The sequence below is a fragment of the Trichosurus vulpecula genome, chromosome 1 (assembly GCF_011100635.1).
Source record: "Trichosurus vulpecula isolate mTriVul1 chromosome 1, mTriVul1.pri, whole genome shotgun sequence".
Lineage (NCBI taxonomy): Eukaryota > Metazoa > Chordata > Mammalia > Diprotodontia > Phalangeridae > Trichosurus > Trichosurus vulpecula.
Window position 1 is genome coordinate 224,592,497 of NC_050573.1, and position 20,769 is coordinate 224,613,265.

Genomic DNA, 20,769 nt, shown 5'->3' on the forward strand with positions numbered 1-20,769 from the left:
GAATTGGCACCTTAATTGAATCTTGAAGGAAGAGAAAGATTCAAGAAGTTGAGAGAAAGAGGGAATGAACTTCAGGAATAGGAAATAACCTGTGCAGAACAGCAATGGGAAATGGAATGCTGAGTTTGGGGAACATCTAGCTAACCAGTTCTGCTGAAACATAAAGCAGATGACAGCAGTAGAATGAAATGAATTTGGCAAGTCATCTGGAACTAGACTGTGTAAGACTTTAAATGCTAAAGGGCTCTTGATTTCTTTTACTGTAGGCCTTTAAGCAAAAGCTGGATGACTACATGCTGGGTACATTGCAGGAGAGATTCCTTTCACATGTTGTTGTTTAGTCATGTCCAACTCTTCATGACCCTATTTTGGGGTTTTCTTGGCAAAGATACTGGAATGGTTTGCCATTTCCTTCTCTACCTCATTTTACAGAAGAAGAAACTGAAGCAAACAGGATTAAGTGACTTGCCCATGGTCACATAGCTAGTAAGTATCTGAGGCCAGATTTGAACTCATGGAGATAAGTCTTCCTGATTCTAAGATCAGTACTCTATCTACTGCATTACTAAGTTATGTTCTTTTCAGGTGTAGATTGGACTAGATAGCCTCTGACTCACTTTCCAACTCTGAGATTCTATGATTTGGTCAGGCCGAGTCTAGAGACAATACGGAGTCATTGCAGATTTTTAGGTAGGGGATTGACATGATCAGATCTGTGCCTTAGGAAGATTATTTTTACAGCTATGAGGAGGAAAACGGAAAAAACTGAAAGGAAAGAGACTAATTAGGAAGTTACTAAAATGTTATAGGCAAAAGGAGATAAGGTCCTATCTTAAGGTGATGTCTATATAAGTAGAGGGTTGGAGACAAAAGCAAAAGATACTCAGGAGGTTGAGAGGCAGATATGAAAATGGGATACATATGTGAGAGATATTATGGAGGTTGGTTCATTAAGGCTTGTCAATTGACTAGACATGTGATGTGGGGTAGGGAAAAGTCAGGGTTGTCAACCTGAGTGACATGGGAGGATGCTGGTGTCTTTAACAGAAATAAGGAAGTTTGAAGAAAATGAGTCAAGGCAAGTAAACTTTTTGCCCTCTTAAACACATTCAATGAAAGCTAGTTACCCTGAAAAAGTTTATTGCCCTCAGATGAGACCTTTATTTCCTTTAAAAGTAGTAGTTATCCCTCCCATGTTGCAGGGGGTTAGGTGGCAGCATCGCCACAATCTGGAAAATCCACATTAAATTCCCCCCCACCCTTACCAAAGAATAAATCTGGTTTTTTTTCTTTTTCTTTTATAGGGTGTTTGCAGTGCCTTATTGTGAAATCTGGGTTAAGTATTTGGTCATAGCCTCTGTCATGTGGGGGCCTTCATGTGGCTTCTGCAAAATTCCCCAAAATTTTCCATTTAATTTCTTATGCCAACCTGTGACATATGGAAACCACGATGGGGAAAGTAGTGATCTGGAAGGGATAACTGTATCACATAAGTATCCTGAGAAAGGGGCAAAAAGCAGAGAAAGGCCAGCATCACCTTGCTGGTAGAGTACCAACGCTTCTTTTAGAAGTGTTATCAGGAAAAACTGCAGTTGAAAAGAGAAGATTGGTGCCTTACCAAGCCCCACTACCTAAATGGGTTCGCATTAGAGGACTGTCTCTTTGGAGTTATAAGGGGCCTTAGAGGTCATCTAGTCTAACCTCTCATTTCACAGATGAGTCTCCCAAAGTTTAAGCACTGTCAGAGACTGTCAAGTTTCCTTCCTACTGTCACTTGAGAGACTAGGCATGGCCTGGTTAAATGAAGCAAAAAAATAACTTGACATTGTAGGCCAAAGTGGAACAGTGCACAGATTATTAGTAAGGTCCTCTGTCTACTACATGTCAGGCTGCTTTTCGCTAGGGTGATAAGTCTGACAACTTTAATCTGCCCATCTATCATGTTTATTATCAATGTGTCAAACTAGGATGTAAGTGTGGCTGAAACAGGCTCTTCGTTCCATTCATTTCCCTTTCAGACTTCTGATTAAATCAAATTGGAACCCTATGTGTGTTGACAGCAGGTTCTGAAGCAGAAACTCCTTGAAGACTGATGTTGGTGACAATGGAGACACCCTTGGGGCACAAGGTCTGCCCTAAACTGCCGAAGAATTCAACACAATTGTAAAGAACATTTGTCTACAACTAACAGATTCCTGCCAATGTTGACCAAAGTCTACATTTTAGAAAGAGTAAAGCCTGCCTGAAAAGAACAGTATTTTTAAAGATGCTTACTTAAACTCTACTCACGAACTCAAAATAACAGTTGGAAACTCAATCATAAGACTGGAAGAGTCCTCCAGTAACTTGCCATGCAACCCATTTGTCTGTGTTTAACAAAGGTCATTCCAAAGTCATTCCAGTCTAACAATTATATTTTGATTTGATTGGTAAAGAAAGTAAAATCTACCTTTACTAATTTCTCACACTGATTCTATCACATGATTAAACTACCTAATTCCAAAACTAGTAACAAATTCTCTAACTTCTCATTATTGACAGTGCTGAGTATGCTTAATGTGAGCAAAAGACTATACTACATATCTATTCAATTCCATACTGGTTTGTTCTGAAAAGAGAATAAAGGTCATACCTTTCCAAAAAGGAATGTTCTTTTTGTGGTTCTCTGTATTAAAGAAAAAAGTGATATTAGATCAATAACTCTACAAAAGTCTGAAGCACTTCATCCCCCCCCCAAAAAAGAACCTCAGATGTCAAAAAATTAAATTCTTTGTTGTGCTTTATAAAATCAGATAAGGCAACTGAGGCTTTTTTAACCCTTTATATTAGACTAAATATTCAGTAACAGGACGTTAAAAAAAGATATATTCCCGTGGTATTGTTCCTATTCCTGTCAGCCATGGTTTTATTTAGGTGTATGTGCTAATTTTTCATCTTAAGATGGGAAGAGAACATTTAATTAACACTCAGAATGACTTATGTAAAAGAAAATATTAAGAGTTAGAGAGCTCTTATAGCTTTAACTAACAAAAGGCCAATATTTCTTGAAAAGCCAATATTTCCCAATTACCAGTGAGAGCTAATCTCCATTGACAGAAGAAATAGCTTTCTAGAATATAATGGAAAACCCAGCTAAAACATTTGCATTCCCCACATCCCCATCCAAATTAGGTTCCCAATTTACTTGAACTATGTGACTTGGGAACTACATATTAAGCAGAAACAAAACTTTAACTATTTCTCCAGTTCTAATAAAGAAAATCTCCTTCTGAACCAATAAAATAATCATTCTCTAGACTCACCTTTGTGCATTTCAGGAGGAAAATAAAAGCAAAAGCAAAACACTAATTTGAAATATCATAATGTTAACCTCGTATTCCTCTGCCTTATTCCCGAACAACTTGACCCAGCAAAAATAAAAAGCACACGAGCCAGAATTCCATAGGCAGGCTTAGATGTTGAATCACTGCATGATTCAATTTTGACCCTGCAGTAAGAGCACTAATTTTAAATGCTGGCAATTAAGCTCTCATACAAGGGAGGCAATCACTAGGAGACTCTGGGAACAAATCAATATTCTTCACAGAAATACAAAGATGGAGAATTTGAAATAGTCTAATTTCATTTTCACCAGAACCTTATCTCTACTAAGTCAACACATGTGTGATAGTAACCTTTATACTCTCAGAAGCAATCAAAACAAATACAACAATGACCCCCAAGAAGAGAACAGCAATAGGACAGAGTTGAAATTCCTCCGTCAGATTCAACAGCAGCAGCTCCTGTGGCAGAGGTCTCTCTCAAATGCTCACACTGGAACTAGTGAAATGAGGGGAGAGGAGTAAAGGAAGGAGATCTGATGTTATCCTTCCAGGTCAAACTAGACACCCCCTTAAATTAAGCCAAACTAGAGAAACCCATTAACTCCTCATCAACAACTTTCAGGAAAGGGCCCAGATGGATGGTTCTGTAGGCAACAACGCAGAAAGCTGGACAAGCCACTTTGTTTCCTCATATTCAAAAGAAGGAAGCTGGATTAGATGATCTCTTCCTAGTTACCCTCTTTCAGTTCTAAAGGTCTATGATTCTTTGATTATAATTGAGACTCTAGAACATTAAATATTAACGACATTCAGAGAAGTTAAAAGGAAGTGGTCTAATATCATCAGTTTGACTTATCTGCTTCCAGTTTATTTTTTGATACCAACACCAACAAAGTGAAAGAGAAAGACATAAACCTTTACAAGATCCTGGGTGACTAGATAATAAAAGACTACATTTATAGAGAGCTTTAAGGTTGATCATCGCAACAACTTTGTGAGGCAGGTACTCATTTTTATGCCCCAATTCAAAGATGAGGAACTGAGGCACAGAAAAGCATAAGTAATTTGCTCAGGATAACACAACTAGTGAAATAGGATTTGAACCCAGGTCTTCCCCACTCCAAGTCCAGAGTTCTAGCCATAATGGCACATTCCTTCTCTGCATGGATCTTATTGTATCAGAGGTGTAGTATCTTCTACCTTTATCAGGCCCTCTCTTTGATTTCAACTGACCCTATGGCAAATAACCCAGAAAATAACTTCTTCTCTTGGAGACTTCTATGGTAACTATCTCAGTCCCTTTGGATGAGGTTAGCCGGAACTATTTCAAAGGACAATAATAAACAGTAAAAACTTACTCTGGTGGACATAACCCAAAAGAATAGCAACATAGCCAAAGACCAGTTTGCCTCCCACTACATGCCCACCTCAGAACTTATCAAGCCTTCTCCGCTTCCATCTTCCTCTATCCACTTCTGTCTCCCTTTCTCCCCAGCTTATCTATGTCTTGCTGTTCTTAACATCTCCTCTATGTACAGCTGTGCAGCATGTTGGCAGACAGGGTAATATTATCATTATTATCATCATCATAACTCCTGACTCTTGACAGTTTAATAACAATAATACCTTATATTATACAGTGCTTTACAGTTTTCAAAGCACCTCCTTCCTCATGCATCAGGGGTGGGGAACCCAAGGCCTCAAGGCCACATGTAGCCTTCTAGGCCCTTGGGTGAGGCCTTTTGACTGAGTCCAATTTTTACTGAACAAAGCCTTTTATTAAGGGGATTTGTTCTATGAAGTTTGAGTTCAGTCAAAGTGGCAGCCTAGAAGCTTGAGGACCTAGAGGGCCACATGTGGCATCGAGGTTGCAGGTTCCCCACCCCTGTCATACATCTTGGTTAACTTGAGAACAACTATGTGAGGTACCTAGGAACCCAAGGTTAAGGAGCTTGCTTACCTATGGTCACACAGCTAGTAAGCAGTAGAGCTAGGACTAGAACTGAGGGTCTACTAACTCATACTCCAATAAGCTAGACTACTAGAATTGGGTAAAGAAGCCCCTCTGGTTTATTAGGCCAATTCTAAGTATAGGCACAGAAGTCTTCAGACTACCTAGAGGGAAGGATCTCTTATCAAATTAGTACAAATCCATCTCTTGGATATGTTAGAGGCCTGAGCCTCCATAAAGAGTGGAAAGAGCCTCCATAAAGAGCTCCATAAAGAGCTGCTGTTTGGGATCATGTGCATGGATCAAAGGAAATACCTGAAGCAGAAAGACTGATCTGGCTTCCCATTATACCCCAATTCCAGCACCCACTTAGGCATACCATGCCACCTCTAGCCCTTAACTCTACCATGATCAAAGAAATTTTCATCTTCAACAGTCATGAGGAACTCCAGCTCTACAAGTTTACCAGCCCTATATTGAAAACACATGGCAACAAATAATTAAGGAAACTTTCCATTTGGTATTTAAAAAAATAAAAATGTTTGTTATTTCCTAGAAAAAAAGGCCTGCTAATAGGTGGATCTGACAACAAATGATTTATATACATTTTGCCACATTGTATTTTTGTGGCATATTTGGCATATTAGGCCTAATACAAGTATTTGTGAAAACACTAGACAAGTGTTTTGAAAATGTCTGTGAACAGAAGCTAATTTTCCATATACAATACTGTGGTAAAAATGGTGATGGCAGGGATGGTTTGGGGGGCAAGCATGAACGAAATTGTAACTCAAGTTGATGCACAAAATAAGCTTGAGAAACCCAAGGCCAGTTTAGCAGGAACTCCAATCCATACAGTATCAGTAGTAAAAAATATGAATCTTCCTGAGATTCTAAGAAATATTAACATTGGTGACATCAATATAAAAGTGCCACACCTATACCCTCATAAGTAAAAAAGTTACTCCCAGGTAAAAATCCAAGAAAAAAAAATCATCTAAATTTCCATGCAACTGTTCATCAAAAAAAAAAAAAGATGAAGAATTTTCTTACCTTTCATGATGGACTGATTTAAGAAAAGGTATTGTATAAAACTGTGTACAAAATCAGTATATTAAGATAAATGTAATTTGTCTTATTCAGTGTTTTTTTAAGAAAATGAATACTTCCCACACAATTTTTTTCCTAAAGCACATTCCTACATCATAAGATGGGACATCTTCACTGCTACAGTATTTAGAAAGTATATTTAAAGTATTCCTTTATTATGTACAGCCCAAAATATTGGGCATTTTGTGTATCCCATGGAATTCTATGAACGTGGTGCTCCTTAACTCTTCCTGCCATTTGCCATAATTATTTAAAAGCTATGCATGTGTGTAGCATGAAAATATTTTGGATTTTTTTAAGAAAAAATAAACTCCAAATTAACTAGATTTTTAAAGAAAAAAAGTTGTATGAGTACTTAATTCAGCAGTCTAGTACATCCAGAAGAAATTGGTTTGGAGGTTGTTGGGTACTTTTGAGATACTGAATCATCACCAGCGCAGGGCAAAAGATGAACAGCATCACTATGTCAACAAGAAGACCACAGTAGGGCTTTCATTCCTTTCACTCATCTCCTTATTTGACCCAGATTAGGCTACATGCCCCATTGTACTGCTTTCCTCAACTTCCCCTGGGTGGCACCATGAGGAAGGCTGGCTAATGAAGACAGCCTGAAAACACCCATAGAACAGGAGCAGAAGGGGTCAGCAAACATCAATGATGGGTTCTGTGGTGAAACTCCTTCCGACTCTACCTTGATTCCCTCATTTCAGTAATAGTGACAGCACTCTTTTAATCCCTAGCCTTTGGGGCTAGCCACACACCCCTTTAATCTTCAGTCCCTGTTTCAATATTACAGTTCCTTACACTACTATACCTCTTCCTATGGGAAAAGGAATTTACTTGGTGACAGATACCTCTGTAGACGAAATTTCTTAGAGGGAAGAGGGGAAAATGAAATCATTTTTTCTTGTAAGATTTTTCTTGTGAATCAATACAAAAAAAGTTCTATGCTTATACTCTAAGAAATAACATTTTTGCTGTATTCTAAGTGAAAATTGTTATAGCAATTTAATCTATCATAATTTTATGGAAAAGTTTATAGATTAAATTGTATTTTAGAAATTTGTTATAAAGATGAAAATCTATTCAAAAACACTGATAATAAAATATTAATTTTGATTAAAAGGCATTTATTTAATGCTAACTACATGAAAGGCACTAAGTTCAGTGGAAGGGATACAAAGAAAAATGCAGCAAACTCACAAGGAGATTGCATGTTAATGGGGAAATGCATCACATACACAGACAAGCAAATACAAAGAAATTTCAGAAGGAAGAGAACACTTAGATCTAGGGAGATAGGCAAAGGCTCCCCTTGGTGCAAAGGGAATGGCACCAGGAGTGAGTCCTGAAGAAAGGAAGGGATCCTATGAGGTAGAGGTAAGGAAGGAGACCATCCCAAGCATAACAGGTAGCCAGTGTGAAAGGATGAAGATAAGAAAATGGGGCTGGCTATAACAAAGAGAAAAACCACATCTTCCCAAGACATCAGAGCAAAAATGAGAGAATGAGGAATGACATTGCTGAGTTTTGAGTTATGGAGTAGGATGATCACCTTCACTGCTCAGTCAAGCAGAAGACAATGTCCTTTGCTGAGAGGAAAGCGGCAAGGGGGCATCAGGAGAGAAGAGAATGTATGAAGTAGCTGTTGTGATAGACAAAGTTTGGCAAGGGTGGTATTTTTTGGTAGCAGAATAAAATGAGTTTCTTGTTCTTTAAAAAAAAAAAAAGCAGGTTCAGATCTGACCTCATTGGACTGATACGGAAAGTGACCCTCATATAATACAGAAAGAGTGCTAAATTTGGGTCAGGAGACCTGGGTTCAAATCCCAGTTAAGCCATTTCCAACATTTGTGACCTTGGTGACATCTTAACCCTCTCTGGGTTCCAAGGCTCCATAAAATGAGATATTCAGATTAGATGGCCTTCAAATTTAAATCTATGATTCGATGATGCCCTGATGATTTCTCATTAACAATTTTTTTAATTGAAGTAGAAGTCTCACTTCCATACCAGCTAAATAGATGATACACAATCGATACAAATTAGTAGATCTACAGGCAACATCAGAAAAACCAAAGAGAATGTATAGGGAGAAATTTCATTGCATGGGAAAGGCAGGAGAGTTCTAGGATTAACACAGAAGGGCAAAGGATGGATTCTGGTTATCAACTATTCATTCTGTGTCCTTCCATCCTATCTTCTATCACCTTATTAGTCAGACATTTGTTAACACCTATCTGAACTATCACAACAGCTAAACAACAAGTCATATTGCCTCTGCTCTCCCCTCCAATTCATTCTGTTACTGCTGTTGTTGTTGAATTGTTCAGTTGTGTTCAGCTCTTGGTGATGCCATAGACTATAGCACACCAATACCATCCATGGGGTTTTCTTGGCAAAGTTACTGGAATGTTTTGCCATTTTGCCATTTCCTTCTCCAGTGGATTAAGGGAAATGAAGGTAATGTGACACGTTTGGTAAGTGTCTGATGCCTTATTTGTACTCAAGTCTTCCTCATTCCAGGCCCAGCGCTCTATCCACTGAGTCACCTAGCTGCCTCCCCAATTCATTCTACGCAGTTCTAAAATAACCTTTTCCCATACACATATACCCACTCAAAAATATCCAGTGGCTCCCCATTTTCTATTAGCAAAGTTCAAACAGAAGGCTTGCACAATCTGACACCATCATACCTTCCCAGAGTGATTTCTTATTCATCCTGTCCACATTCTCTATACTCCAGACAAACTGGATGATTCGAAATTCCCTGAACCTGTCCTTCAACTTTCCACCTCTGTGTCTTTGTTTACGCTACTCTTAGGGCTTGGAACATTCTTCTTTCTCTTCTCTACCTATTTTATTGCCAACTATCCTTTAAAACACAACTTCAATGCTACTTCCTATTCAAGTAAGCTTCCTGATTCCTGTCCCAACCAGGCAATAACATATTTCACTGAGACTGGGCCAAACACTTTCTTTATAACTCCTCTGATGTTCTTTCAGTCTGATCCATAAACATATCTTAAGTGCCTACTATGTTCCAAGCACTGAGCTAAGCTCTAGTGATACAATTAATGAAAAGAAAGACAGTTCCTGCCCTAAAGGAGCTTACAATCTAACGGGGAGGGGGGGAGACAACACAGAAAAAGAAGCAGGAAAGAGGGGATCCATGGTGGGTAATGGGGTACACAAAGAGCAAGTGACATCAATATTTTAATCCAGGTTCAAATCTAGTGCTTCTTCAACTGCATCAGACTCCTCGCTAAATGTATGTAAAACAGATGAATTGCTTCATGTGCCCAAGTCAGGCAAGCCTATAAAGGACACACAAATGAAAACATGAAACACTGTAGTTTTGCTTTCCTTGCCTTTCTCTCTGATACTTGAATGTCTACCCCACACCTCCCCACTCTATCCTGGGTCTGAAAACGCAATAAACAAACAATCCTGAAGCATCTTGGTCCTACCCATCACACTGAGTTCTCCAAGGAAGAACCTTGAAATCAAAGCACTAAATTTACATTGTTCACATGCTAATGATGTGAAATAGATGGAAATCAAAGGCTGGGGTGGGGAGATCATGCAGTGAAAGATATGAAACAGCTAAGAATTAGGATTAAAGTAGAACAGAAATGAATCTTCTCACATGGATAATGGAGGATAAAAATTGACAGTGATTTTCACAGAGAATTGCTAAAGTTTGGTGTATAAATATGGTTAAGCAATCCAGTGACTGAATGATTTCACTTTAGAATTGTTGGAGGATGAAGTTCTCTAATGTCAATTAATTTTTTTCTATAATTCATGAAGGGCCTGTATTGAGAATGGCAAATTGTAGAGGGGAAAAAAATTTTACAACCTTCTAATAGAATGAATGCAGTAAGTTCAGACTTCCTGCTTTCCTCATAAATTTAGATGCTTAAGTTTTTACATTTTCTTATGCTTATTCTTATTATGTTGAAATATATTTTACAAATTAGTAGATCTTAACATTTTAACAACTTAATTCCGTCAACTGTAAAAGTTTGTGGGTAAGATTAGTAAGCAGAGGGTACAGAGGGAGTCACAAAGAAAGGCTAATGTCATAGCCATAAAGAACTGCTTAACAGTTGGGAGAGAGCATTAGGCAGCGGAAGAGGGAATAATTAAATAGCCATTAAGTAAACTGGATAAAAATCTGACTAGAATAATCTGTACAAAGTAGTTATTAAGCCTAGAAAGAAAGAGAATTAGCGCTTCTCAACAAAGTGAAGTCACAAAACAACAATTCTCAGAATGAAGGGAACTTATGTTGTGTAAAATCTTTCCCATATCTAAATTCTTATGCAAAAACTGAAAATTAATAATTGGCAGAAGTCAAGAACCTCAAGCTCCCTGCTGCCTCTAGGATAAAAAGCTATCTCCTCAAGAACTACAAATATGTGATGCTTTCAAATCAATTAGGGCTTGCTTGCTCACTTCTTAAGCATATATGGGTTAAGTACACACAGAATGACAAATTCTGTTAACGAAAATGAAGAAACAGATAGAAAATTAAATACCTTGAATTGCACTTTCCATCAAAGACTCATTTTAGCTCACTGAATGACTCAGTCCTCTTTATGCCTGTATGCTCATTCCTATCTAATTACCAAAGAGCAGCCCATAAGCGAAATATGGATAATATAAAATGGCAGAAAATTACTATTTCCTTGGAGAGCACCACCCTTCTTCTAGTCACTCAGGTTCAATCTTAGGTCATCTTTGAGTCTTCTCTTTCTCTTAGTCTCCAGAATCAAACAGTTGCCAAGTTTTGTTCATTTGACCTCCACAACATCTCTTGCCTCCATCCCCTTCTTTCTACTGTGATCCACCATTTTTCAGGCCCTCTTCCCCTTATTACCTGAACTATTACAGTAACCTATTAATTAATCTTTTTGTCTCCAGCCTCTCCCCTCCACATGGTGCTCCCCTCCACAACCCATCCTTTACATAGCTGCCCAAAGAAGTCTTTCTAAAACGTAGGTTTGACCATAACACTGCAGATCAAAAACTCAGTTGCTCTCTCTTCCTTCTAAGGACAAGAACCAATTCCTTAGCCCAGTATTCAAATATCTCCCATAATATACCTTTCAGTGACCGTTTCAGCTTTCTTTCATACTCTACATTCCAGCCAAAATAAACAGCTACCTTTATCCCAGCTCCATGCATTCAAACAGCTCATGTCCCTTACTGAGAATCTTCTCATCTCTATTAACATCCTTCTCTTCCTTCAAAAGGCTCAGCACAGGGGCCGCTTCTTTGGTGGATACTTCCCTAAATATCCCCACCCCTAGCTGAGAGTGTCTTCTCCTTCCTCAAAATTCTCCTAAAGTACTTTTCTGAATCTTCCCTTTAACATACTTATCTACATACAAGGCTTACAACCTTAAATCCAGTTGCAGGTAGGGCCTTGAAGGGAAAGGGTTTGTGTCATGTTTTACCTTTGCATCCCTATTAGTAAATATTTAATAAATATTTCTTGAATGAATTAATGCCAGAATAATTTCTACTTATCTTCAGAATATGTATCAATGCTTAGATTGTAATCTATTTGGGGAAAAAGTAAGACGACAATATGAAGCACTCTGGTAGAGTACAACTGAGGCACAGTAACATTAACTGGGTTTGGATGAACCCTGTTCAAATCCCAGTTCGGCTTCTCACAATCTGTGTGACACTGGGCAAGTCACTTTATCCTTGGGGTCTCGGTTTCCTCATCTGCCAAATTAGGGTTTTGGACTAGGTGATCTGTAAGGTCCCTTATGGCTCTGAACTTTTATGATCTTGTAATTTATCTCATGGAGAATTATGGAATTATCAACTGCCAACATCCTGCTGTAGCCAGCAGTAGAGTAGATGGCAAAATATCCAGGGTTGATGTCTAGATGGAACATAAAATATAGTTTGGTCTGGTGAGGGCTAGGTACAGTGTGCTGGGTGAGTTTGCATTCTCAATCAAGACAACTCAGTATCAAGGTTAGAGTTCCAAAGCTTCCCTGTTAATTCCTTCCTGGACTTTGACCAAGATACCTGGAAGTCTAGGGTGCTCTTTTCAGTAGGGGAAAAGGGGTAGGAATGTGGCCACAACAGGGAGCAAGATATATAAAACGGAGAACTAGATGGGAGATGAAGCATGATCTGGTATGGTACTGCTAGAGGTAATGAACTGGGTAAACTGGTACTTACTAATCAGGACAGTTCAGCCCCAGGTGTGAGCAATGATGCTAGTCATTTTCATTCTATAGACCATAATATGTAAACTATAGAAGTAACTAGATTTAAGAAAAATGTATTACCGTATCATCAAATCATTCTCTCAATATAGCAACAGATGCACAAGTGATTTATTCATATTATAGATGCTACTGACTGTTTCAGGTCTGAAATTTTCTCTTCTGTAAATCAGCCCAATCTCTTCTGCAATCTTTGGGCATACATCAAAAGTGGTTGTGTAGAACCAGGAGAACATTGAACACAGTAACAGTAACAATGCGTGATAATCAACTATGATTGGCTTAGTTCTTCTCAGCAATACAATGATCTAAGACAATTCCAAAAGACTCACGATGGAAATTGCTATCCACATCCAGAGAAAGAACTATGGAGTCTGAATAGAGATCGAAGCATACTGTTTTCACTGGGTTTTTTTTTGTTGTTTTTTGTGGCTTTTTTCCTTTTTTTCTGTTTCTTCTTTCACAATATGACTAATGTGGAAATATGCTTACATGATTGCATGTGTATAACCTATATCAGATTGTTTGCCATCTTGGGGAGGGGGGATGGGAGGGAAGGAGAAAAAATTTGGAACTCAAAATCTTACAAAAAATGAATGTTGAAGACTATCTTTACATGTAATTGGAAAAAATAAAATACTATTTACCAAAAAAAAAAACAAAAATGGATGCATAGTAAAAACCATACATATGTAAGAATCATAGAAGCAATATAAATTTAGCCACATAAAAACTAAGGAACAAAAAGTAGAAAAGTCATAAAGAGAATTATAAAGAGTCTGCCTTGATATTGTAAGTACTGGTTTTTGATTGCCTAAGTTCAAGATTGAAGGGTTCGCAGCTGATGTTCATGATAGTTTCTTCCTCTGTACAGTTGTGCACACAACAGACACACAAAAGAATTCTTGTTCATACCCCAGGTCTCTTCCAACTTTAACATTCTATGAAACTGTGACTCTATGGAACTGCATAAGCTAACCACAGGACAATGATTTCTGTTGTCACCTGTGCGACGCTTCTGTTGTCCCTTCCTACATAGGTTGTTGTTTCTTTGTTTTTAAAATTCTGTTCATATTTGACTACAAGTAGGATAAATTGCGAACACACCATTTGCTAAAAATCTGCTGGGGCTTTGGACATAGGCATGGTTGATATATAAAATAAGCATTCTTTTCCACTCAATTGTCATTTTTTAAAAATAAAAATAGAATTCTATCAGAAGCACTGTTGAAAAGGATGCACTTATACAAGACATATTACATATGTTAATACTTTCCTCACTAATTCTTGACTATTTTCTCTTTGGATCTGAGAAGAATCTTTCAAAGCCACCTTGAATTTCTCTCTCACTCCTAGCATTCTCACAGCTAGGTGGGTAAAGTACAGTAGTCATCCATATACAATTATTCTTTACAACTCCTGCACATACAACACACCAAGAAAGACTACTGAACCCTACCCAACAAACATGGACAATGGACTTTTTTTCTAGTTACAAACCACCTTCTTTCAAAGTAAGTACATCTCTTAATAAATGCAAATCTAAGTTCTTACAGGAACAGAACTTTTAAAAACATCACTTATATAAACTTAAAGAATCTTAGCTATAAGATGGTTTCACTCATGTTTAGTTACCAGATATTTCAAGGTATCACTTCAAATATTTCCACTCAAACTCTCTTTGAATTCCAGTTTCTTTATTTGTAAACTCAATCAACATTAATGAAGTGCCTATTATGCACCAGGCACTGTGCTAAATGGGAATAATGAAGAAGGTGAGAATAACCAATAAATTAATTAGCTACTACAAAACACATTAAAAAACAATAGTATTAGCTAGCATTTATATAGCACTTTAAGGTTTGCAAAACACTTTATAAATTTTATCTCATTTCATCCTCACTACAAAACTAGGTGATTGGTGCTATTATTTATCCCCACTTTATAGATGAGGAAACTGAGGCAGATAGAGGTTAAGTGGCTTGCCCAAGGTCATATAGGTACAATGTATCTGAGGCTGGATTTGAACTCAGGTTTTCCTGACTCCAAAGAATTTTTTGAAGAATAACAAGCCTGGGAGTATATTTTAAATTTAATCAATGGTTAAATTTACAAATCAGGCAGCTTGACCACTTGCTATTTTTTCCCCTACAATACTCTGAGTTAACTAAGAATTGTAGCAAGTATTGATCCTTCTTATTAATTCACAGGCTTTCCTCTTTAAAAGCCTAGATACTTTACACAGTGGAATAGCAAGCAGTATATATGGCTACCTTCAAGGTTAGGTCTAAGTTCTCGGATCAATAAGGTCGTCGATTTGCAAATAATAAGATTTACTGGTAGACTAGATCATTCATAAATAAAATGCTATTTGAAATTTGCAAGCGCAAAAACTCATGCAGAAAAAGGGACTAGGGTGGGAGAAGAATGAAAGGGTAGAAGAAAAGGCCAGAGAAGTTGTGCTGAGTGCCACGTGGCTTCTGGGGCCAATGGTTAATTCCAAGGTGACTTCACTTAGCCAATTTAATAGCAGCACCTTTTTAAACCCAGTCCCTTCCCCATACAGCCGCACTTCATCTCACCCCAATGCCAAACTAGAAGAAATGTAGGTTGGAACTCAAAAGAGCTGTAACCTATTAACCTTAGACAGATCATAGAATCAAATCAAATCAATGAACAAGCGTTTGTCAAGTGCTTACTATGTACCAGGCACCAGGTGCTAAAAGGTATCGCAGTGAGCATCCAGTCTACTCCAGACCTAAATAAGAATCCCCTCTAGAACATTCTCAACAAGTACATACCTAGCTTTCATTTATAGACTTTTATTATTTTTACAATTTTCATTTTTATTATGAATTTAGCAATCATCAACAAACACTTTAATACACAAAGAACAAGAAAATAAGATTGCATAAGACTGTTATAGAGTTTACATATATATATATATATATATAAAATTGAACAAGGTGGTAAAAGGGCAACTAGGTGGAGCAGTGAATAGAGTGCTGGATTTGGAGCTAGGAGGATAAATTCAAATCCAGCCTCAGCTACATATTAGCTAGGTGACACTAGGAAGATCACAACCTCTGTCTGCCTCAGTTTCCTCATCAGTATAACAGAGATAATAATAGCACCCACTGCCCAAGATTGTTGGGAAAGATAAAATGAGATAATATTTGCAAAGTGCTTTGCAAACCTTAAAGTGCTGTATAAATGCTAGCTATTTCTATTATAAAAATTGCTCTATTTGTCTCTTTCTGCACTTTTTGTTTTATTTTTGCTCTTTTATTCTTTTCAGTTCTATCACCACTAACTTCATAATACTGATTATAAAGCACAGCAACCAACTTTTAGCAGAAAAGTGATGGACTAGAGGTACAAAATGAGACACGCAATTTCATACGTGGGCAATATGTTGATTTATTTTACGAAAGGCCATGTTTCAATTTTTGAAAGCCCTGAAGATGAGGAAATCTTTTTCCTTATATCAAGCCCAAAGCAGCTTATTTACAACTTCCATCTACTGTTCCCAGTTCTGCCCTGTGGGGCCAAATGGAACAAGTTTAATACTTCTGCCAAATGACAGTTGTATAAATATTTAAAGACAACTCAACTCTTCAACTCTAGGTCATCTCTTCTCAAGGCCAAACATCTTTAGTTCTTTCAACTAATCTTTATATGGCACTGCCTCAAAGCCCTTCACCATCCTGGTCACACTCTTTTGAATGGGTTCTAGCTAGTCAACATTGTTCAAATATATCAGCTAGAACTGAACACAGTATTCCAGATTTGGTTTTCTGGAAATTACAATACTTCCATATTTAAATGATCTGTGACCTTAATATGGGAACTTTTTCCAAAAGGACAAAGAGCAACCCAACCATATCTTCTTATTTTATGTCACTCTTGTCCATATCTTCCTATAAATTTTTCATGGGGGGAGGGGAGTACATACCTTATGCTAGGACCTTGCCTTAGATCTCTTGACATTTAATGGAGATAAGTGGATCATAGGGGGTATCCATCTTTCACTCTAACCACATCACAGCCTTCAACCCAAATCACTCTGGCTTTCATTCAGTGGCCAATAACAGCTGCAACCCAAGCCTAGGTGGCTCACTGTTCTGGTTTTGATGGCTTAGAATGAGTGTAAGTAGCAATTATTTTCTATTTTGTCCAGAAACTCTGAGGGTCTTCCCCTCCCAGATATCAATCTTTTTGATGGCATCTTTATGATGGTAAATCTTTTGTCTCAACTCTTACCCCACCTTTAGCCATTGAATGGGCATGGCCTTAAACAAACTGAGACCTGGGAAAGGCCTTAATTTAGAAAGGCCAAGGAATCCCACTGCATCCTGGGCCATCCCCAGTCTTCTTGGCCTTTGTCTTGTCACAGGACTTCTGATGACTCTGGAGGAGAGAGCTAGATTGACAACTTTGTACATCTCTGTCTCACTCAAGTCTGATTCACACGCAAGTCAAGACATGACCCTCATGATGTCATTGATCCTCTTCAAGAAAGAAGGATCAACAACAAAACAACACAGCCTCACTTCCTTTTAGAGTCAAACTTCTCTGATTGTGGGAACATGTATTAAAACTGGAAGAGACCCTAGAGGTCAGCTAACTCAACTCCCTTATTTTATGAATGAGCAAACTGTAGCACAGGGAGGTAATGAGATCCTTTATGCCACTTCCATACAATTTTTAGTTGTTATTATGTATATTGTAGCATACTCATTCCCACTAAGGGCCTCTCCATTTCCCTTTCAAATAATCTTCAGCTTGCTCATTAGAGATTGGTATTCCATGACTCACTGGCATACGGAGTATCACTGGAAGAATAATGAAGTTGAAATAGATGAGCCTTAGTTTCAGCAAAAAGCTTGGAATAATTCAACCACACCATTTCCTAAAGGCAATTTAGCCTGGTTTTCTACTTCTATTCAATTCTAGGCCCAGTTCATTTCTGTCCAAAATATCCAATTCTTTGGATTGTTCATTCAAGGGTATAACATAATCTGGACAATGGGCTTTTTTCATCCATTTGGTTTTTAGTCTCTGTGTGGTTAGACTAAACTTTTTTTATGATTAACGATGTCATTCCCTAAGATAGTATCTGTACCTCCTCCAATTTTTTGTCTGTCATGTCCCACTGCTAAAACATGCAGTTTGCTAAAACCTCCAAATCTTTTTCTCTCAAACTATTGTCTAGACACGCATCTTCCCACTTAGAAATGAAGAAAAATATGCTACACCCAATGATGGAGTCCACAGCCAATTTAAAGTTTTGGTATAACCCACTATTCTGAATTATATTGATAGTACTTTCTCTTATCTAGTGGAATAGAGAATGGAATATTTTCTTTTTAAGGATCGATGAATCAACAAGCATTTATTAAGTGCCTAGTGTGTATGCCTGGCATTGCAGATACAAAGACAAAAATGAAACAGACCTTGACCTCTGGAACTTATATTCTATCAAGGCAGTTTTTAGATCAGATGTCTTCTTACATTTAGCCTAATAAAATCAGTGTGGCTAGAATAAGAAGAGAAACTTAACAAGTGGGAAATTATTTTTAAATGATATTTTATAAAAATTTACTATCCAAGATATACAGGGAATTGACACATTCAGCATCATTTCCCCAACAGATAAGTGATCAAAAGATATAAACAAACAATTTTCAGGAATAATCCAAATATTCAACCCCCATATGAAAAACTCCTGCAAATCATTCATAAAAAGATAAGTAAAAATCAAAACAACTCTGATGTTTCTTTAACTTACACCCAGCAAACCGGCTGCAATGATATGAAGGAAATGAAATGTTGGAGAGAAAAAACTCTAATAAACCCAAGCATTTTGGAAAACAGCTTTAGTATAATGCAAAAAAAAAAATCAGCAAATTGTTTATACCCTTTGACCCCAGCAATCCCATTACTAACCCACTGAGTCAGTGATTGAAAAAAAAAATATCCCATAAAAAATAAAATATTCACAGTAGCAGTCTGCGGTACAAAAAAAAAACTGGAAGCTCAATAGTTAACCAGCAATTGGGAAATGGCTGAACAAACTGTGAGATATTAATATAATGGAAAATTATGGTGCCATAAGAAAGGATAAATATGAGGATTTCAGAGAATTGTGAAAATTCTTGAATAAAGTGATGCAAAGTGAAGAAAGCAAACCCAAGAAAACATACACAGCTGCTGCAACAATATCCCTGATAACAACACTAAAAAGCAGTTAGCTCTGATGAATTATAATCAACAGTCTGATTTCTAGAGAACTGGTAAGGGGATACACTTCCTACCTCTCAGTAAAGAGATGGGTATTATGAATGGGGTACGACATACTACATCATCAAAAGTACTGGCGCTTGGCTAAGGTGACTCACTTTACCGAAACGTTTTTCCTTTTTACAGGGAGGGATTAATATTTGTGTGGGGGCTTGGTGAGACCCGGGGGGTGGAGAGAACAGTCTTCCCACTAGCTTATGAGAAAGTAAGTATGCTATAAAGGCAAAAAGCAATAATAATGCCTAGAGTCCTGAACTTGGGAGTAAAGGAGACCTGAGTCCAAATCCCACCTCAGACACTTAGCTTTCTCTATTACCCTGGGCAAATCAGCTTCAATTTCCTCATTTGCAAAATGAGGGTGATAATAGCCTTTCCAGGGCTGTTGTGTGTATTAAATGAGATGACAGGTAAATTGATTTATAAACCTTAAGGTGCTACATAAGTACTATTGTTATAATTAAATATCTTCTGCAGTTTGAGTACTTTTGAAATGATCATTTATGAAACAATTCTCTTTTAACATATGGAAAAATTTTACACTACTGCATATACGCACCAAATATTTCCTAGTCTTTTTCCAGTACTTCTAAGGTATATCTCACATGCAGGATATGACATTTTCCCTCTCCCTCTCTCCCTCTCTCTCTCTCTCTCTCTCCCCCTCTCTCCCTCTCTCCTTCTCTCTCTCTCTCTCTCTCTCTCTCTCTCTCTCACACACACACACACACACACACACACCCCTCATTCCTTTTTCCAAGGTTGGATTGCTTGGATATATTCTACCTGGAGTCTTTCTCAAAGACAGACAGCAAGCTGTAAGTAGACTGCTGTGACCAGCCCATTAATATCTGCCATAGGAAGTAGGTTAGGGCTATAGAAAGCTATAGTAATTAGCTTTAGTTGTAATTCAATGGATTGACTTTCATCTCTAAAACCTTAGAATTCAAGTTTACCCTACATTCTAAATTCCATACAGCTGTCTAGAAGACATTCATTCAATCAATCAATTAAAAAACATATATGCTCGGAACTTTGCTAAATTCCACAGATACAAGACCAAAAATGAGAACAGTCCCTGACCTCCAGGAATCCACGTTCTGATAGGGGAATACAACACACATGGGGGATGATGGCCAGGGAAGGGAGTTTTGGTCTAGGTAGTCAGAGAGATGTTTGGTGGTTCCAACAGAGCAATGGCCTGTGCAGCACTTTTCAGTAGCAATGGGACAGCAGATGAGTGGCAGTGGGCTCTTGTTTCCTAGTGGATGGCATGTGAAGCATAGTCTGGGGCTGACTTTTTTGGGAGCAATTTTATTCACTAATTCCCTGACCCACCTAAAGATGATTCTGTGTCACTCAGTATTTTCTCTGAGACTGCTGAAAGCCCTAGCTACATCCCACAGATAGACTCACTATGGTGCTTTTAGGCTACTAGAATGATGAATACAATTTAGCATCTCCTGGCATTGCCCTGGCTAGGGACTCTACCACGAGGAATCTTCTCTAGACCTGTCCTGGATCTAAATCCCAACCCTGTTACCAACTAGCTGTGTGACCTTGGGAAATCGTCTCATCAACCTAGATTTCATTCTTAATAGAGAGAGGTCTGAGGGCAGCTAGGTGGAACAATGGATAGAGCATTGGCCTTAAAGTCAGGAGGACCTGAGTTCAAATATGACCTCAGACACTTACTAGCTGTGTGACCCTGGACAACTTACTTTTAACCCCGATTGCCTCCCCACCCAAAAAAAAATCTATGAAAAAGAAAAAAAGAAAGAGGGCTGGATTTGGAATTAGAAAACCCAAGTTCAAATCTTGCCTCTGC

At 37.9% G+C, this 20,769-nt stretch overlaps 1 protein-coding gene and 1 pseudogene across 2 annotated transcripts in view; one reads left to right on the plus strand and one right to left on the minus strand.

Moving 5' to 3' along the window:
• Positions 1 to 20,769, minus strand: part of LDLRAD4 (low density lipoprotein receptor class A domain containing 4) — a 607,914-nt gene that overhangs the window by 420,284 nt on the left and 166,861 nt on the right. The window contains exons 1-2 of one of the 2 annotated variants that reach the window (XM_036740206.1): positions 3,303 to 3,328; positions 2,633 to 2,665 (exon numbers count right to left, since the gene is read on the minus strand). The exons of the other annotated variant lie outside the window; for it this stretch is intronic. The gene's annotated coding sequence lies outside the window, so the exon portion shown is untranslated. Of the gene's footprint in view, positions 1 to 2,632; positions 2,666 to 3,302; positions 3,329 to 20,769 lie in introns of those variants that run through there. 2 annotated transcript variants of the gene reach the window in all.
• Positions 5,682 to 6,230, plus strand: LOC118832850 (annotated as a pseudogene).